Below are 21,603 nucleotides of genomic sequence, written 5' to 3' on the forward strand. Positions count from 1 at the left end.
TATGGAACCAGAAAAGACCTTGAATAGCCAAAGGAATATTGAAAGAGAAAGCCAAAGTTGGTGGCATCACAATCCCGGACTTCAAGCTCTATTACAAAGCTGTCATCATCAAGACAGCATGGTACTGGCACAAAAACAGACACATAGATCAATGGAACAGAAAAGAGAGCCCAGAAATAGACCCTCAACTCTATGGTCAACTAATCTTCGACAAAGCAGGAAAGAATGTCCAATGGAAAAAAGACAGCCTCTTCAATAAATGGTGTTGGGAAAATTGGACAGCCACATGCAGAAAAATGAAACTGGATCATTTCCTTATACCACACACGAAAATAGACTCAAAATGGATGAAGGACCTCAATGTGAGAAAGGAATCCATCAAAATCCTTGAGGAGAACACAGGCAGCAACCTCTTCAACCTCAGCCGCAGCAATATCTTCCTAGGAACATCACCAAAGGCAAGGGAAGCAAGGGCAAAAATGAATTATTGGGATTTTATCAAGATCAAAAGCTTTCGCACAGCAAAGGAAACAGTTCACAAAACCAAAAGACAACTGACAGAATGGGAGAAGATATTTGCAAACGACATATCAGATAAAGGGCTAGTGTCCAGAATCTATAAAGAACTTAGCAAACTCAACACCCAAAGAACAAATAATCCAATCAAGAAATGGGCAGAAGACATGAACAGACATTTCTGCAAAGAAGTCATCCAGATGGCCAACAGACACATGAAAAAGTGCTCCATATCACTCGGCATCAGGGAAATACAAATCAAAACCACAATGAGATACCACTTCACACCAGTCAGAATGGCTAAAATTAACAAGTCCGGAAATGACAGATGCTGGCGAGGATGCGGAGAAAGGGGAACCCTCCTACACTGTTGGTGGGAATGCAAGCTGGTGCAACCACTCTGGAAAACAGCATGGAGGTTCCTCAAAATGTTGAAAATAGAACTACCCTATGACCCAGCAATTGCACTGCTGGGTATTTACCCTAAAGATACAAACGTAGTGATCCGAAGGGTCACGTGCACCCGAATGTTTACAACAGCAATGTCTACAATAGCCAAACTATGGAAAGAACCTAGATGTCCATCAACAGACGAATGGATAAAGAAGAAGTGGTATATATACACAACGGAATACTATGCAGCCATCAAAAGAAATGAAATCTTGCCATTTGCGACGACGTGGATGGAACTAGAGGGTATCATGCTTAGCGAAGTAAGTCAATCGGAGAAGACAACTATCATATGATCTCCCTGATATGAGGGAGAGGAGATGCAACATGGGGGGGTTAAGGGGGTAGGAGAAGAGTAAATGAAGCAAGATGGGATTGGGAGGGAGATAAACCATAAGTGACTCTTAATCTCCCAAAACAAACTGAGGGTTGCTGGGGGAGGGGGGTTGGTAGGGGGGGGGGTGGGGTTATGGACATTGGGGAGGGTATGTGCTATGGTGAGTGCTGTGAAGTGTGTAAACCTGGCGATTCACAGACCTGTACCCCTGGGGGGAAAAATATATGTTTATAAAAAATAAAATTAAAAAAAAAAAAGAGACACCCAACTCATAAAACAGTACTTAGAAAGCTTAAATATAAAAGCATGACAAATATAAACCAAGACTAGGTAAATGAAGAGTAAAGCAGGAGTCTCATACTTGATAGTAAAATTCAGACCAGGAACACCTGAAAAAGCAAAGGTCACTTTATAAAGCTGAAAGGTGGGGCGCCTGGGTGGCTCAGTGGGTTAAAGCCTCTGCCTTCGGCTAAGGTCATGATCCCAGAGTCCTGGGATCAAGCCCCACATCAGGCTCACTTTTAATTTGAGTGACCAGGTAATTTATTACCCAACCCAGGAGATGGAGAGTAAGAGGAATGAACACACAGGGCAATTGTTGTAAAGCAAATCCTCTCTCTGCCTGCCTCTCTGCCTACTTGTAATCTCTGTCTGTCAAATAAAAAATAAATAAATAAAAATAAAGCTGAAAGGTATAGTTCACACGAAACTATGACAATTACTATCTTAGTTACTATCGCTCTCATACCTTACCTGCAACACCGATCTTCGCGGAGAGAATACGGAGCTACACATGCTAGGACGAATAGAATCGAACTAAATACAAGAAATTAACACGTCTCTCAGTCCAATACGGATCAAGGAATATAGATCTAAACAACGTAATGGACAATGCAGGTTTTATAAATACGTATCAAAGCTGCAATACAAATAGAGAATATCTGTCCTTTCTAAGTTTACGGTAAGGATTACCCTAGTTTTGACTGCAAAGAAAACCTTAATGAATTCTAAAGGATGCAAATAATCCAAAGAGCATTCTCTGACAAACATAGAGTATGATAATCAATTTTAAATAAAAGGCCTTTTTCTTAGAAATTAAGGGGGGGGGGCTATTAAATCTATTGTGGGAGAGTTCCCACCTCGCAGGCACGCTGCAGGCTGTCCACCCGCTTGGTGCAGGGACGAGAGAGAGTCCGAGGGTCCGTGCAGTGCCTGGGGAGGGGTGGGAAGGGGCGATGTAGTGAGCCTAGTGCCCTCCCGCCAGCGCCCCAGCCTGTCCCGGAGCGGCAGGAGGGGCACTGCCCGAAGGCTCAGAGGATGGAGGTGTCCCTGAAGGGTTACCCACCCTTCAAAGCACTTCTAGAGCCCTTGCCCACGCAGATGGTGATGATCGACTGGAAAATGTTTAGTATCCTTACCAACTCTGCGTTGCTCCTTCTGCCCGCAGCATGAACCACCAAGTTCGCATGGTCCCGACAGAGCTTTTCAGTGCCCCGCTTGTGGGGTAAGAGACAGTGGTATTCAGGACCTAAAAAAAAAAAGCACATGCTCCTGGGTTCAGGAATTAACCCATTTCAGTGTGACCGCTGTGGGGAAAACTTCGCCTTGGAAATCACAGCTTTGAAAGCAATTGCTCTGTTCAAATGCCGGTAATTGGCCAGGTCTCCTCCACCCAGAACTGTGAAAGCACTTTCCCCTTGGGGTCTCTTGGTAGGCTGGCAGAGAAAGAGGAAAAAGAGCCAGAGCAGCCAAAGACCTGTGTTTTTGCCAAGGCAATTTGAGATGACACCCTCCACCCCCCAATCAGAGCTGTCTTCTATAAGCATTGAGTGATTTCATGATTTGGCTTCATTTCTGGTTTTTGGAAAGAGCCTCTGCTTGGTCTTAAATTTAATTTAAATTAAATTAAAAATTTTAAACAAAAAAAAGTTTGGGAGAGAGTTTTTCATGGCTGAGAGACTGTTTCTGTAAGTTCACAATAACATATTCTTGAAACATAATTGAAACTAGGAGACTTCAGGAGAACCAGGGGACTTAACCCATACATCAGTTTCTTATTCCATTGTTAAAAGTAGGCTGAGGAGATCCGTGGATAAAGAGGAATTCAGATGATTATTGACCTTCCTGAGATGGAAGAGTTGAACACAACTAGTTACTGCACAGAATTCGACAGATGGTCTAAACAGGTGTTTACTCCCATACACAGGGCATTGTACTGCCTGATGGTTTTGGAAATACTTATGGTAAACTTTCTTAAAAATTACTAGGGGAGATACTTCTGAAACCCAACACATTCTTTTTTTTTTTTTTTTAACTTTGTCATTTCTGTTATTTTTCATTTTTAGTATATGTGCTGCCGAAGCGAGCACATTTCTGTTATTTTTCATGGCTAAAATTGGCTATTGGGATAGGCATTTCCTCAACTGTTTTAGGACCACTCCAAATAATCTTTCTTCTGTGAAAGAAGGCAGAGAATCATGATTGAGAATAGTCAGGCTGTGCATGAAATGTGACAGGGAGAGGAAAAGTTCCTGCTTTACAGGAACTCTTGCAATACTGCTTTTCTGACTGAAACTGTGGTTTATTTACCCGGTCTTTGGATGGTAATGCTTAACTAATTAGGTCATTGCCCAAATCGTTTTTCTCTTGCCCCATGAACAATACCTTCTCTTACATATACTGGCATGTCATATGAAGGAAAAATTTTGGATCTTTTCTATATTTTATGTATAGTTTTATGTACTGTTAGAGATGTTTTAATTGTGCTGACTGAGACAAAATAATCCTCTATTAAGGCTAAAACCCAAACAAACACAAATCCAAAATATATTCTAGGGGAAATAGAACTCAATTATCACAGAAGAAATAGAGAAAATGTTTTACTAGCTCCTTCATAAAACCCAGCATGATTCAGTTGCTTTCACAGGGAAGTGTTTTATATGGATTTTCCTCATGTCTGTGGTAGATGCGTTGCTGGAAAAATGAACTGGTTTCTCTTCAACATGCTATTAGTCCTGGACAGTACCTAATATTATTCCTTTGTTTAATAATTTCCAGTTTTTTTTTTACACTGAAAAGTTTAACTTTTGTGATTTCTGTTTTTGTGAATTTGTTTAAGCTTTGATTCTCTAAGTGGCCATATCTCTACAGTAAAATTTGGAAATTACTCTATTCTTCAGTGTCCCAGTGACTGAAAAGTATAAATAGGTTTAGTGTATGGATGTGAGGTTCTAGGTGGCCCATGATATTTGAGAAAATCTTTCCCATAGAAGAATTTTCATGCATCCTGCATAACAGTAAAATGTCTCCAGAATATTCATGTATGTAAAAACTCCCATGATTATCCATTTTTGTTATCAATAAATGATATTTTGAAGCATTTCTTATACAATGGATTTTCAAGGTCTGCATATAGATATGTTATTGGGGAGATATATTTTTGCTTGGAACTTTTCTAGGAAGTTACTATTTTGGAAAATTGTGTCAATAGCTGCGTATTTGAACCACCAACTCAAGAGATCCGTGTTAGCTTTCATTTTCTGTTGTCACATTTGTGATTATTCTATATATTACTGTATTTTTGAAAACTTATTTCATAAAGTTTAAGATTGACATTCTATGAATAATTGAATTTATTTTTATATCTTTGTCCACAGTTCTTCCTATGCCAAAACATTGGTTTTAATGAAGCAAGGAAACTGTCAAGATTAAGTAAATATTTTGCCCACATTTATCAAAAATTTTTGAAAAGGCTTATCTTGCCTTAGGCAAGATAATCTTGCCACACAGAGGGAAACTATTGAATATTATCTTTGAAAGGTTTGAAAGTCTTCTAATCAAGACAAAAGCGTCAATTTTATGTAAAAAATAGCAAGAAGTAATAACTCTGATAAACCATGGAATACTGGAGGAAAATTAACCTTACTAAATGTGAAAAGGGTTATTAATACACCAATAAAAAATTCAAGTGAAGTTGTATCTCTGTCCAATCAAGCAATGATACTGTTTTTAAGAAGAATCAATGAGATGTTAAAACATTTTACAAATAACCATGTAACAGACTATAGTACAACAAATTTTTATTACAACTCATTGAAATCATCCTATGTTACAAATGAAATTTAACTAATAGCATATATAAGTTGTCTAAGGAATGAAAAATTCACAGAGGAAATGCTATTTTAACGTAATTATTTATGATGGATACAATGGGGTTGCTAGTATACACAGTCCTTACAAATTATTTCATAGAAAAATAATTCCTTTAACAAATGTCATTGTTTCTATAACAGAGGAAACCACAGTTATAATTGGTGTACAACATGGATTTACAGAACCTTGGGAGATAACATCAAATATTTTACTTATTTATGTCATAAAAGATCTTAGTAAAATACTTGACAAATCATGGAATGACATGACATGAGTGCTATTGATTAATACAACATCAATCCTTTAAATGACAGATTATTTGGTAAAGTCCAGAAACAATGAGGAAGATGTTAACATCTCTTACATAGAAGTAAGATGGGTCTGTAAAGGAAATTGCTTAAATATATAATGTTTATTATATTATAACAATGACATTTTATGCCCTTAGTTAAAAATTAAGGATGCTATTTTCACTTCTAGTTAGAATGCAGTAAAATGTTAATAATTGTCACTTTTAACAAAAAGAGAAAGAAAGATTAATGGGTAAAACAAAGTCATACATTTTTTATCACACTATTGAAACACTGTGGGTGCAAGAAAGTTTTGGTTGATTAAATAGAGAGAAGTACAAATCCTTCACATGTTAGCAGAGAACCATGGCATCATCGATAGATTAGGTATGCAGAAAAGTGGGTCTGTCATCCACTGGAGATTGGAAGATTTGCAGGACTGAGAAGACATAAATCAAGCTTTGAGTGGCAGCATAAGCTAGAGGGATAGGTTGATATCTAGAGCACCCCAAAAGGGAAAATAAATAGCTTAAACACAATGTTTCTCTGCCACTCTCTTGTCAGACTGTAACCAAGGAAGCAGGAGTGAAGAGGTAGTAAATCAAAGAGAATTTATGTAATGTTGTGTATTCTCCATGTGCTTGGATTCTGGGGTCCTGACAAAACTGAATACAAAGTTGAAGAAAAACTATGTGAAACTAGAACACTTCCCTCTCAGCTCAAACCGTAGAAGATCAAAAGTTTAGCCTTTTGGTGATGCTGGCATAGAGTTTAAAGACTTCGTTCAGTTTAAATGTACTCAACAAAAGTGTGGCCAGTTTCAGATCAGATCAATCATGGAGGACTCAAAAGAGTCAACTCCTTATCATAACTGCCAGCTACAGAACAAGGCTTGTGATTTCTGTGAACACAATAAGTACAATTTAAAAATATACTCCATTCTGCACTTTTTAAATATTTAAATAAAACCTGGAATAAAAAAATTAAAATAAATAGAAATAAAATAAGCAGAAATAAAATGAACACATAAAATAAACAGAAAGAAAACAAGCAAATTCTGAGTATCTAGTCATCGGAATTAATGCAAATCAAAGGATTTTAAAACAAGTATTAATTTTTTTAAATATAGGAAGAAATAGGTGAAGAAATACAGAATTTTATAAGAGAAATGAAAACTCTAAAAAGGATCAAGTAGAAGTCAGAAAATAATAAAATACCTACAACTGCATCAGAACTGTTGGAGCCTTAGAGATTTGGCAGAAATTGCCTGTGAAACCATCTGTAGTTCTATGGAGAAATTTTCTATGTCATCCAGACATCAGTTCTTTAGGCTTTCTACCTCTAATGGGTTAATTGTCTTAGTCTGTATTTCAATAAGAAATTATTCCCTTCCCAGAGAGGGAGGCAAACCATAAGAGACCCTGAATGATAGAGAACAGAGGGTTGCTGGAGGGCAGGGAGATAAGGGAGGGGCTAAATCACTGATGAGCATTAGGAGGGAACTTGTGATGAACACTGGGCGTTATAGTATGTGTAAGTGATGAATCACTAAATTTCGCTCCTGAAACAAATACTATACTACATGTTAACTAACTTGAATTTAAATTAAAAAAAAAATCCCTCCCAATGTGATGTTCACACTTATGTGCATAGAAGTCTTCAAAATGTCTTGATCTAAAAATATATATATTTTCTTCTGTATCAATGGTTATTTGCCCTTCTTGCTTATTTCTTATTTTGTATTTTTGTGCTTTGGTAATATATTTTTTAAAATTAACCAGGTTAGGCAGTGACTTATATATTTAATCATACTTTTCAAACACCAGGATTTTGATTCATTCGTTATTAGGTTTACTCTTTTTCTATTATCTGTCACTTTGGTTTTCCCTTTTACTATTTTCCATCTTGTGCCTTTTTCTGGTGTACTTTGTTGTTCCTTTTCTAGGTTTTTGGGCTGGGATCTTAATTCACTTATATTCATTTACTTTTGTTTTTTTACTTGCAAAAATGTATAGTGCCATCAAATTTCCTCTGGTCAATGCTTTTAATATATCCTATAGGTTCTGACATATTTATTTTCCATTATCATTTTTTGTTAGAAATTCAATCATTTTATACAAACATTGTTTAATAGAGGGTAACCATTGATATTTTTAAGCAAAAATTATAAATATGTGCTATGGTTTACTTGGAAGTAAACCATCTAAGATTGTAGCACAAATAATGGGAGGACATATAAATGGAATTATAATATTTTAAGATTTATTCAGTCTACAAAGAGTGATATGATATTAATTCACAGCAGATTGTGATAATTTAAGGGTGGTTGTACAATTTCTACAGTACTAATACATAAACAAACAAAAAACCCAATGTGATACAGCTAAAAAGTAATAGAGTATATAAAAAGAATATGAAAATAAGCATTTGAATAATCAAAACAAAGCTGTAAAGGAGAAAATAAATAAAATAAATGGTAAACAAACCACAAATTCAACCACATATATAATTGCATTACATATAGTTGGACTAAAAAACTAAAAAAACAATTAAAAGTCTAATTAAGAAGGTAGAGATTAAAAAAAAAAAAGAAGGTAGAGATTTCCAATCTGGGTTAAAAAAAAAAAAAAGCAAGTCTTAAGTAATTCTATTTAAAGGAGAAAGACCTGATACATGAGGATACAGGCTGAAAGTGAAAGTTAAATGATTGAAAAGTATAGACCATGTAAACTTCAAGCATAAAAAAAGCTGGCGTGCTAATATCAGAAATAATCATTTCAAAATAAAGAGGAGCACTTTATAATGATGAAAGGGTTGATATATCAAAGAAACATAATTCTAAATAAGTATGTACCTAGGAAACTCACTTCAAATTAAATGAAACCAAATCACATCCTTTTACAATTATTTACAAAGATACTACTTATTATAACATTTCTTAGTTACATATTTGGTTGAAGAGAGTTTCAGTACAGTTGTGCAGTTAATGCAGAAACAAAAAAATCTATTTGGGGTCCTTATGGAATATTTAGAACTAGTATTAAGTTACCATCAGTGAATACAAGAATCTCTTTCATTTTATTAGTAACTGTTAAATCAAAATTATGTTATTTTCAGCATATATATTTTTATAGTTATTGAGGTGGAATGAAAAAATCCGTTTTGAAAATTAAATGTTATTATTATTTTTTTAATTTTAGGGTTGCCTATTGCTCTTCACGCTTATCCTGGTATCATCCATAAGGTTTCATATTAAATTGTATATCACCTCTTTTCTCCCCATCACCTATTTAAGATATCATCCCCAAGATTAAATGTATCTGGATATATGTGATAGGTTCACAAAATATAAAAAAAAATTTCCTCATATTCTTTTACAATCACACCTCAAAACACGTTAAAGAAATTTATTTTGATATTATATATATATGTATTTAATAAAATATTTAAAAACATATTTAAAAATATGTCTTTAATAAAATCTTTAATAATAAATCTTTAATATATGTATATTAAAGATTTTATTTATTTATTTGGCAGACAGAGATCACAAGTAGGCAGAGAGGCAGGCAGAGAGAGAGGAGAAAGCAGGCTCCCTGCCAAGCAGAGAGCCCGATGCACAACTCAATCCCAGGACCCTGAGATCATGACCTGAGCCGAAGGCAGAAGTTTTAACCCACTGAGCCACCCAGGTGCCTTTTGATATTATATTTTAAATAAGGTCCAGATCATATGCAAGAACATTTTGTTTTCTCATTTTTGAAACTAATTGGTCCTGGCTTGTTATTCTTACTTAAGTTAAGGTGATTTACCTCTTATCATACGCAAAAATGAATGGCTTATTCTTACTTATTCTCAAACTAATTTTTATTCTAATATCTAATATTTATTTGTTTGTTTATTATTTATTGAGAATGCATGCCTATGCGAGTGGCCGGGGGTGGGACAAAGGGTGAGAAGGAATCTTGGAGAACAGGCTCCACGCCCAGGGCAGAGCCCACTGTGGGGCTGGATCTCATGACTCTGAGAGCATGACCTGAGGTAAAACTGAGTTGGGTGCTGAAGTGACTGAGCCCCTCAGGTGTCCTTCCAGCGTCTAATTTAAAATCTGTCTGCTCTTTCATTTCTCTTTAATTTTTGCAAAAATTTGATGTATGGTTATTTTACTTCACTTAAATCTAAACTTTCTCATTATAGATATAAACTTCTGACTATAATTTCTTCTAGTTTTGAAATATATATTTTTTCCCGTAAAGTATTTCCTATAAGACCTTACATTATAATAAGGCCACTGTAAGTTATTTTAGAACTTTATATGTAAATAGTTTATTAGTAAATTCTATTTAAATTTCAAGGATAAATGTTATGGTGTATTGAGTCTAATAAAGTTGACCTTTAATTTAGACTTTCTATCTAGCAAAACTTATGGCTGAGTTGTCATAGTTCTAAATTTTATTTTCATAAATTTCCTAAATATAGTTCTCTAATCCTCTACTATCACATATTTCAGTTTCTTTTTTTCTCCTTCTATATATTTTAAGTATTTTTAACTCTTATTGAAGTATATTATGACTCACCGTTAAACAGTTTCATGTGAACAACATAATGATATCACAATTTTATACATTACTCAGAACTCCATTAAATAAGTGTAGTCACCATCTGTTATGAAATGACATTATGACTATCTTATTGATCATATTCCCTATATTGTACTTTTCAGCTTCAGGACTTATTTATTTTGTAACTAGAAGTTTGTACTTCTTATGCCCTGTATCTATTTCACCTATCTCCTGACCCACCTTCTTCTAGTAACCATTGTTTTATTTTCTGTATTTTTGAGTTTTTTTCTCTCTTTTTCTTTGTTCATTTGTTTCTTTTTAAAATCTCACACATGAGTGAAATCATATGGTATTTGTCTTTTTCTACCTTATTTATTTTATTTAGTATTATTTCCTCTAGATCCATCCATGTTGTTGTAAATGGCAAGATTTTGCTCTTTTTTATGGATGAAAAATATCCTAAGGAATATATATATATATATATATATATGATATTATATATATGTATGATGAAGAATATAGAATGCATAAAGAAGATATTTATCTTCTTTATCCATTCATCTATTGATGGACACATGGGTCACTTCTGTATCTTGATGACTGTAAATAATGTTGCAAGAAACATAAGAGTGAACTTATCTTTTCAAATTGATGTTTTTGTTTTCTTTGTGTAAATACCCAGTAGTAGAATTACTATATCATATGGTATTTATCTAACTCTCTACTATCAAATATTTCAGCCTATGTATTTAATATAGTGGAAAGGGAGTAGATGAAAAGCCACAACATCCCTTTCTTGTCTGATTGATTAGAAGAGTGGAAGTGTCCCTTGGTAAAGAACAATCAGACGTGTGGTTGGTTGCTGGGAGACCTTTTTCTGCCACCTATTCTATTAAAGTTTGCAGTAGATGATAGAACCAACAGACACTTTTTGTGAAATCAGAGTTGAGATAATTAACTCTTCATTCCAGATAATTACAACACCAAGTAATAAATCTGAGGGATAGTGTTTTAGAGATACCCTGGATTTTCTTGACCATGACCGTAACGTGGGGTGGGCAACCATGCTGCTGAGAAGAGTCTAAAATTAGTTGAGAGAAAGAGTTGGTGCTAAAATGTGGTCTTGACCAGAAGATACAGAAAATAGCAAGAAGCTTATTAGATGGAGTTCACCTGAATGTCAGCAGAAACTCAGGTGCAGAAGAACTAGCTACTTCATGAGTGCAGCTGGGCTAGGCAAAGATCAGAAGGCACAACTGTACATGGCACAATTGTTCATTGTGTGAGGTAAAACTACAAGACGACCATCAACCAGATGCATTCTTTGATTCAATCTTATTACACAGGACTCCCAGAACTGAGATGTCTTTTGGAGAAAAGAAAAGCAAGAAATGAGAAATACCTAATAATGGAATTAACATGGAGTAACTCTAAAAACTCTTTTACTATAATTTGCTATTATGCAGAAATCAAGATTCAAACTAAAACTTCAGTAAAGTTTTAGAAGAAAACAGTTACATAATTTTTGTATTCCCAAAATTCTAGTCTAGGAATTAATTCTCATATTAGAATAAAAAATCATCTCATTGGCATATGTGCTTCTTTCTGGGTTAAAGGGGGACTCCTTTTAAAACCATTTTCATTGGATAACACAGCAATTTGATAGTAAGCATCTCAAGAGATCAGAGGACTCTCCAGAAGAGGCATGATAAGGGAAGGGCCAAAAGTTATGTAAAGGCTAATAAAGAGCCAGGAACTCTAATCTTCCTCAGTTTGTGTTACTCTTCTTAAAACTGGGTTGTCATTGCATAGTGAGTCAAATCCAATGGGAAACAGGTCAACAAATATTATTTCATACGCATATGACATATTACATATATTTGCTGTATTTCATAGTAAATCACTCCTCATTTATGATTATTTTAATCTAATTTTTCAAAGTTTTGCTCAACAATATGGCTCGTAGGAATATTTTGAAATGTTGGCTTTCTAAGATAGCTAATTTTTTCTTATCAGATTGCTTATCAGATCATATATCCCATGCTCTTAAATATATAAATATGTAATATACAAGTTGGAACTAGCAGAGCTAATGGTAGCGTACATTATGTGAAAAGGAAAACTAATTTCACATTTACCTCTGTAGATGAAAGCCTGAGACAGGAAGGTCATCTTCTCAAATTCCTATTCACTTTCCTTGTGCTCTCGTTCCTCGATTATATATGATATTATAATAATAATGATGGATTTAAAAATCTTATCTGAAAAAGGCTTTTTACATCTCTTTGTGAACTATCTCTCATGACATTATGAAAAAATTAAAATACAGAGGAATCACCCAGGGATCTTGTTACAAGGTGGATTTCTGGTTTCCAGATGTAGAGATTCTAATTCAGTGGACCACCTACTGCTGATGTTGCTGGTGTGCGGACCAGCCCTGGAAGAGTACTGGTCCAGTTCACAGACTACATTTTATTCCTAAATGGTTCTCTCTACCTCTGATGGAACATGAACTTGGATCCCACTTTTGCTCATAGCTTTAGTAACCTCTAAGAACTGACTTCATAAATTATGTCTCTCTTTAAAACTCTCCCTCTTTTAGCTCTTTTCTCTAAGATTGAAAACATCTTATTGTTTAACAACAATAACAATATCTCGTTTCCCTCATCCCAGCTTCCTTTCTTGCTGCTGCTTCCCTCTGACTGCCCCATCTCTATGTTTCTCAACAAATCTTCATACAGACATAGTCTGCTCGTTGACCTCCTACCTCTCATTGCCTGATAACTCAAGACACTAAATTTGCCATAATTCACTCTGCAGTGCAATAACTGACAAAACCATCTGATGCTCAACACCTTGCCAAGTGCAATGGGGTCTTGCTGTTCTTATCTTAACTATTCCTAAGTTTGACTAAGTTATTTTTTATACTATGGGCCACTCACTTGTTGAAACTCTATTCTCTTGATGCCATTATTAGCCTCTCTCATAGTTCTTCTTACCCTTTAAGTTCTCACTTTTCTGCCTTTCCCACAAAATCCTCCACCTCCTCCTTTGTGGATAACACATCAATTTCTTCAGCATTCTGTCTTTAGCTCATCCTTTTCCTAATTTAATGCTGCCTGACTTTTGCTTTTGTCCTGACATCTTGAGTTTTGGACTCAGATGCAGAAATGTTACTCTGGATTTCCATAAAAAGCTTAAGCATATTTAATAATTTCCTTTCCACCCCCTGTTCTTCCTGTCTCAATGTGTAGATCCATTTCATCCTAACTCTAATCACGAAAGCGAGATAAATGGCATTCAGCTTTCCACCATCCCCATGTCTGGGCTCTCTTAGTTCTTTAATGCTTCCCTCCTCAGTCCTGTTCTCACCCACTTTATGTTTACTGTTGAGTGGGCATCATCTCTCATTTGGACAATTACTGTGTCCTTCTAATTGCATTCTCTGCCTCTTCTCTTGACTTCTCAGTTTTACCTAACACATCATAGACAGGTGAATTATCTATAATAGGAAGCATGATCACTTACTAAAATTCATCAAGGATCCATCTACCTTACATATATTAGTCTGGCAAATGTTGAAATGACACTATTTCTCTAGGTGCATTTGTGAATACATCTTACTTTGCCCCCTACCTATGAGTAAGAGTGAACAAACACTGTTGTATTTTACCACTAACCCTCTGCATACCTAGAATAAACTTTGCTTCATTTCTTCTTATTAAAATTTTTGGTAGAGAAAAACTTACCAAATTATGTAACAGAAACATACATCAACAATTAGTTTATCCTTTAGTTTTTTTTAAATTGGAGCTATGTTAGATTTTTAAATTAAGTAGTGTTCATTTGGGGCACATGGGTGGCTCAGTCTTTAAGCATCTGCCTTCGGCTCTGGTCATGATCCCAGGGTGCTGGGATCGAGCCCCGCATTGGGCTCCCTGCTTGGCAGGAAGCTTGCTTCTCCTTCTCCCACTCTCCCTGCTTGTGTTCCCTCTCTCACTGTGTCTCTCTCAGTCAAATGAATAAATAAAACCTTTAAAAAATTAAAAAAAATATAAAGAATAACTAGATAGTGTTCATTCCACTTCTGCTTCTTACTTCCATTGTGATAGTAAGTAATTGTTAACCTTTGCCTGCCTGGTTTTATACCTTTAAAATGAACATGATCATTGTGAAATTTCAGAATGATGTAAGAATTAAATAAAGTATATTTTGTAAAGTACATGGAAAAGGTGCTTGACGTATGGAAGATGCTCAGTAAAAGTTGGCTTTAATTATTTTTTGCTTTAATTAATAATAATAATAATAATTTAATCAAAATTGTATTTCTTTATTCATGAAATGGGCTCTCTCATTTTTTTGCTTCATCTTTTATGTATTTCAATAATGTTTTTATCACTTTTTTCCCAAAATTATTTTTCTAAATAGACTTTTTTGATAGAAAAGGTAAAACATTTTACAGATACGTTTATTTTCCTGAGTGGCTACTGCTTTTACAATGCCATTGGTATTCCCATTTTTAAATTTATCCAGCAAATCAGCATGCTCTACAATTTCTAGAGTCCTTTGGACTTTCTGGATAGATAAAGTAAAATTTTAAAGCAAGGAAAAATTAGCTTTTCTTTTCAAATCTTTGTTACTTTTTTTTCTTACTTCATTGCTTATCTTGAATTTTTAGTAAAATAAGGTGACAAGATGCTGTCCTTGGCCAAACTTAAGTCAGGTTGTTTTTGACAAGGTGTTGACCTTGGTCGCTGTCCTTGTCCAACACGCACAGCTTAGTTTTAGCAAGAACCCTGCTGCTCCTTGAGATAGAATCTACCTCCCTCTTAAGTGATTAGTCTCAATATCTAGTCAAATTCCTTAACCTTCCTTCCTCTTACTTGGTCATCCTGGCCCTCCTCAGCAAGAAACCCCTCCAACATTTGATGTCTCCTCTTTTTAGTAATTTTCCATACACTGGGAATCACACCCCCATTCCTAGCTATAAATCCTCAGCTGTCTTATTGTATTCAAAATTGAGCCCTGTTCTGGGGCACCTGGGTGGCTCAGTGGGTTAAAGCCTCTGCCTTCTGCTCAGGTCATGATCCCAGGGTCCTGGGATCGAGCCCCGCATCGGGCTCTCTGCTCCACAGGGAGCCTGCTTCCTCCTCTCTCTCTGCCTGCCTCACTGCCTAGTTTCTCTCTGTCAAAAAAAAAAAAAAAAAAAAAAAAAAAAAAAATTGAGCCCTGTTCTATACAGGGGTCTCTTTTCCCATATTGAAAGTTTTGAATAAAATCAGTCTTTATCCTTTTAAGAAGAGTTTGGAGCTGGTTCTCTTTGGTAATAGAACTCTAAGTGTTTTAATGGTTATGACTGGTTTCCGCCTGAATTTAACTGGAATACTTCTAAAATGGAATACTAAGTGTGAAGCTTACTGTAGGTTTTTGTAAAAAATATTATTCACTTAGAGTTTTTTACCTTTTTTTCCTCTGCTCAGAACTTTTATCACTGGTATGCATTAAATATCTCAGATTATTTCATCATTAATGTTTGTTAATTTTATTTTTTATATATTATCTTATATTCTCCTAAAAATATTTTTTCAAAATGAATTTTAACCATTAAATCCATTAATGGGATGATTCACATGAATAGATTTATAATGTTGAAATACTGTCTGCACACCTGAGGCCAAATTTGACTAGTAATTTTTTTTGCACGTGTAAATTTGCTATCTTTTTTTTTTTTTAAGGATTTTTGCATCTATGCTTATAAATTAGATTGAGTCATACTTTTCTATTTTTTGTCTCTATTTGTCTTATTTGGTATTGATGTTACAATACCTTCATAAAATGAAATAGATAATTGCATTCCTTTTCAATTCTCTGAATCATCTTGCAATTATTTCTTCCTCATCTTTCTTGAGGTTGGCAGAACTTATTTATAAAACCACATCTGTAACTAGATCTTTTTGGTGAAAAATTAGGGGTGACAGCAATTTAATTTCTCTATTTCATTGTTTTACTTAAACATTCTATTTATTTTAAAATACTTTTTAAATATAAATACTTTAATTTTTTTAATTTTATTTTTTATAAACGTATAATATATTTTTATCCCCAGGGGTACAGGTCTGTGAATCCAGGTTTACGCACTTCACAGCACTCACCATAGCACATACCCTCCCCAATGTCCATAACCCCACCCCCCCTCTCCCAACCCCCTCCCCCCAGCAACCCTCAGTTTGTTTTGTGAGATTAAGAGTCACTTATGGTTTGTCTCCCTCCCAATCCCATCTTGTTTCATTTAATCTTCTCCTACCCCCTTAACCCCCCATGTTGCATCTGCTCTCCCTCATATCAGGGAGATCATATGATAGTTGTCTTCTCCGATTGACTTACTTCGCTAAGCATGATACCCCCTAGTTCCATCCACGTTGTCGCAAATGGCAAGATTTCATTTCTTTTGATGGCTGCATAGTATTCCATTGTGTATATATACCACTTCTTCTTTATCCATTCGTCTGTTGATGGACATCTAAGTTCTTTCCATAGTTTGGCTATTGTAGATATTGCTGATATAAACATTCGGGTGCACGTGACCCTTCGGATCACTACGTATGTATCTTTAGGGTAAATACCCAGCAGTGCAATTGCTGAGTCATAGGGTAGTTCTATTTTCAACATTTTGAGGAACCTCCATGCTGTTTTCCAGAGTGGTTGCACCAGCTTGCATTCCCACCAACAGTGTAGGAGGGTTCCCCTTTCTCCGCATCCTCGCCAGCATCTGTCATTTCCGGACTTGTTAATTATAGCCATTCTGACTGGTGTGAGGTGATATCTCATTGTGGTTTTGATTTGTATTTCCCTGATGCCGAGTGATATGGAGCACTTTTTCACGTGTCTGTTGGCCATCTGGATGTCTTCTTTGCAGAAATGTCTGTTCATGTCCTCTGCCCATTTCTTGATTGGATTATTTGTTCTTTGGGTGTTGAGTTTGCTAAGTTCTTTATAGATTCTGGACACTAGCCCTTTATCTGATATGTCGTTTGCAAATATCTTCTCCCATTCTGTCAGTTGTCTTTTGGTTTTGTTGACTGTTTCCTTTGCTGTGCAAAAGTTTTTGATCTTGATAAAATCCCAATAGTTCATTTTTGCCCTTGCTTCCCTTGTCTTTGGCGATGTTCCTAGGAAGATGTTGCTGCGGCTGAGGTTGAAGAGGTTGCTGCCTATGTTCTCCTCAAGGATTTTGATGGATTCCTTTCTCACATTGAGGTCCTTCATCCATTTTGAGTCTATTTTTGTGTGTGGTATAAGGAAATGATCCAGTTTCATTTTTCTGCATGTGGCTGTCCAATTTTCCCAACACCATTTATTGAAGAGGCTGTCTTTTTTCCATTGGACATTCTTTCTTGCTTTGTCGAAGATTAGTTGACCATAGAGTTGAGGGTCTATTTCTGGGCTCTCTATTCTGTTCCACTGATCTATGTGTCTGTTTTTGTGCCAGTACCATGCTGTCTTGATGATGACAGCTTTGTAATAGAGCTTGAAGTCCGGGATTGTGATGCCACCAACTTTGGCTTTCTCTTTCAATATTCCTTTGGCTATTCAAGGTCTTTTCTGGTTCCATATAAATTTTAGCATTATTTGTTCCATTTCGTTGAAAAAAATGGATGGTACTTTGATAGGAATTGCATTAAATGTGTAGATTGCTTTAGGTAGCATAGACATTTTCACAATATTTATTCTTCCAATCCAGGAGCATGGAACATTTTTCCATTTCTTTGTGTCTTCCTCAATTTCTTTCATGAGTACTTTATAGTTTTCTGTGTATAGATTCTTAGTCTCTTTGGTTAGGTTTATTCCTAGGTATCTTATAGTTTTGGGTGCAATTGTAAATGGGATTGACTCCTTAATTTCTCTTTCTTCTGTCTTGTTGTTGGTGTAGAGAAATGCGACTGATTTCTGTGCAGTGATTTTATATCCTGACACTTTACTGAATTCCTGTACCAGTTCTAGCAGTTTTGGAGTGGAGTCTTTTGGGTTTTCCACATACAGTATCATATCATCTGCGAAGAGTGATAGTTTGACTTCTTTGCCGATTTGGATGCCTTTAATTTCCTTTTGTTGTCTGATTGCTGCGTCAAGGACTTCTAGTACTATGTTGAACAAAAGTGGTGATAATGGACATCCCTGCCGTGTTCCTGACCTTAGAGGAAAAGCTTTCAGTTTTTCTCCATTGAGAATGATATTTGAGGTGGGTTTTTCATAGATGGCTTTGATAATATTGAGGTATGTGCCCTCTATCCCTACACTTTGAAGAGTTTTGATCAGGAAGGGATGCTGTACTTTGTCAAATGCTTTTTCAGCATCTATGGAGAGTATCATATGGTTCTTGTTCTTTCTTTTATTAATGTGTTGTATCACTTTGATTGATTTGCAGATGTTGAACCAACCTTGCAGCCCTGGAATAAATCCCACTTGGTCGTGATGAATAATCCTTTGAATGTATTGTTGAATCCTATTGGCTAGTATTTTGGTGAGAATTTTTGCATCTGTGTTCATCAAGGATATTGGTCCGTAGTTCTCTTTTTTGATGGGATCCTTGTCTGGTTTTGGGATCAAGGTGATGCTGGCCTCATAAAATGAGTTTGGAAGTTTTCCTTCCATTTCTATTTTTTGGAACAGTTTCAGGAGAATAGGAATTAGTTCTTATTTAAATGTTGGTAGAATTCCCCCAGAAAGCCGTCTGGCCCTGGGCTTTTGTTTGTTTGGAGATTTTTGATGACTGTTTCAATCTCCTTACTGGCTATGGTTCTGTTCAGGCTTTCTATTTCTTCCTGATTCAGTTGTGGTAGTTTATATGTCTCTAGGAATGCATCCATTTCTTCCAGATTGTCAAATTTGTTGGCGTAGAGTTGCTCATAGTATGTTCTTATAATTGTCTGTATTTCTTTGGTGTTAGTTGTGATCTCTCCTCTTTCATTCATGATTTTATTTATTTGGGTCCTTTCTCTTTTCTTTTTGATAAGTCTGGCCAGGGGTTTATCAATCTTATTAATTCTTTCAAAGAACCAGCTCCTAGTTTCGTTGATTTGTTCTATTGTTTTTTTGGTTTCTATTTCATTGATTTCTGCTCTGATCTTTATGATTTCTCTTCTCCTGCTGGGTTTAGGGTTTCTTTCTTGTTCTTTCTAAAGCTCCTTTAGGTGTAGGGTTAGGTTGTGTACCTGAGACCTTTCTTGTTTCTCGAGAAAGGCTTGTACCACTATATATTTTCCTCTCAGGACTGCCTTTGTTGTGTCCCACAGATCTTGAACTGTTGTGTTTTCATTATCATTTGTTTCCATGACTTTTTTCAATTCTTCTTTAATTTCCTGGTTGACCCATTCATTCTTTAGAAGGATGCTGTTTAGTCTCCATGTATTTGGGTTCTTTCCAAATTTCCTCTTGTGATTGAGTTCTAGCTTCAGAGCATTGTGGTCTGAAAATATGCAGGGAATGATCCCAATCTTTTGATACCGGTTGAGACCTGATTTAGGACCGAGGATGTAAACTATTCTGGAGAATGTTCCATGTGCACTAGAGAAGAATGTGTATTCTGTTGCTTTGGGATGAAATGTTCTGAATATATCTGTGATGTCCATCTGGTCTAGTGTGTCATTTAAGGCCTTTATTTCCTTGTTGATCTTTTGCTTGGATGATCTGTCCATTTCAGTGAGGGGAGTGTTAAATCCCCTACTATTATTCTATTATTGTTGATGTGTTTCTTTGATTTTGTTATTAATTGGTTTATATAGTTGGCTGCTCCCACGTTAGGGGCATAGATATTTACAATTGTTAGATCTTCTTGTTGGACAGATCCTTTGAGTATGATATGGTGTCCTTCCTCATCTCTTATTATAGTCTTTGGCTTAAAACCTAATTGATCTGATCTAAGGATGGCCACTCCTGCTTTCTTCTGATGTCATTTAGCATGGTAAATTCTTTTCCACCCCTTCACTTTAAATCTGAAGGTGTCTTCAGGTTTAAAATGAGTTTCTTTTAGGCAACATATAGATGAGTTTTGTTTTTTTATCCATTCTGATACCCTGTGTCTTTTGATTGGGGCATTTAGCCCATTAACATTCAGGGTAACTATTGAGAGATATGAATTTAGTGCCATTGTATTGCCTGTAAGGTGACTGTTATTGTATATTGTCTCTGTTCCTTTCTGATCTACTACTTTTAGGGTCTCTCTTTGCTTATAGGACCCCTTTCAATATTTTCTGTCGAGCTGGCTTGGTGTTTGCAAATTCTTTCAGTTTTTGTTTGTCCTGGAAGCTTTTAATCTCTCCTTCTATTTTCAATGATAGCTTAGCTGGATAGAGTATTCTTGGCTGCATGTTTTTCTCATTTAGTGCTCTGAATATATCATGGCAGCTCTTTCTGGCCTGCCAGGTCTCTGTGGATAAGTCTGCTGCCAATTTAATATTTTTACCATTTTATGTTACAGACTTCTTTTCCCGGGTTGCTTTCAGGATTTTCTCTTTGTCACTAAGACTTGTAAATTTGACTATTAGGTGACGGGGTGTGGACCTATTCTTATTGATTTTGAGGGGGGTTCTCTGAACCTCCTGGATTTTGATGCTTGTTCCCTTTGCCATATTGGGGAAATTCTCTCCAATAATTCTCTCCAATATACCTTCTGCTCCCCTCTCTCTTTCTTCTTCTTCTGGAATCCCAATTATTCTAATGTTGTTTCATCTTATGGTGTCACTTATCTCTCAAATTCTTCCCTCGTTCTGTAGCTGTTTGTCCCTCTTTTGCTCAGCTTCTTTATTCTCTGTCATTTGGTCTTCTATATCGCTGATTCTTTCTTCTGCCTCATTTATCCTAGCAGTGAGAGCCTCCATTTTTGATTGCACCTTATTAATAGCTTTTTTTATTTCAATTTGGTTAGATTTTAGTTCTTTTATTTCTCCAGAAAGGGCTTTTATATCTCCTGAGAGGGTTTCTCTAATATCTTCCATGCTTTTTTCGAGCCTGGCTAGAACCTTGAGAATCATCATTCTGAACTCTAGATCTGACATATTACCAATGTCTGTATTGATTAGGTCTCTAGCCTTTGGTACTGCCTCTTGTTCTTTTTTTTGTGGTGAATTTTTCCGCCTTGTCGTTTTGTCCAGATAAGAGTATATGAAGGAGCAAGTAAAATACTAAAAGGGTGGCAACTACCCCAGGAAAATATGCTTTAGCCAAATCAGAAGAGATCCAAATCGTGAGGGGGGAGAAAGGGGATAAAAAGGTTCAGAAAAAAAAAAAAAAAAAAAAA

The 21,603-nt window shown here is 35.7% G+C and overlaps 1 pseudogene; it reads left to right on the forward strand.

Annotated features, from left to right (window-relative positions):
• Window positions 1–2,848: 2,848 nt before the first annotated feature.
• The window catches only part of LOC116877882, a 29,878-nt pseudogene continuing 11,123 nt past the window's right edge, over window positions 2,849–21,603 (forward strand).

Source organism: Lontra canadensis, unplaced genomic scaffold, assembly GCF_010015895.1.
Source record: "Lontra canadensis isolate GAN:19392208 unplaced genomic scaffold, GSC_riverotter_1.0 scaffold54, whole genome shotgun sequence".
Lineage (NCBI taxonomy): Eukaryota > Metazoa > Chordata > Mammalia > Carnivora > Mustelidae > Lontra > Lontra canadensis.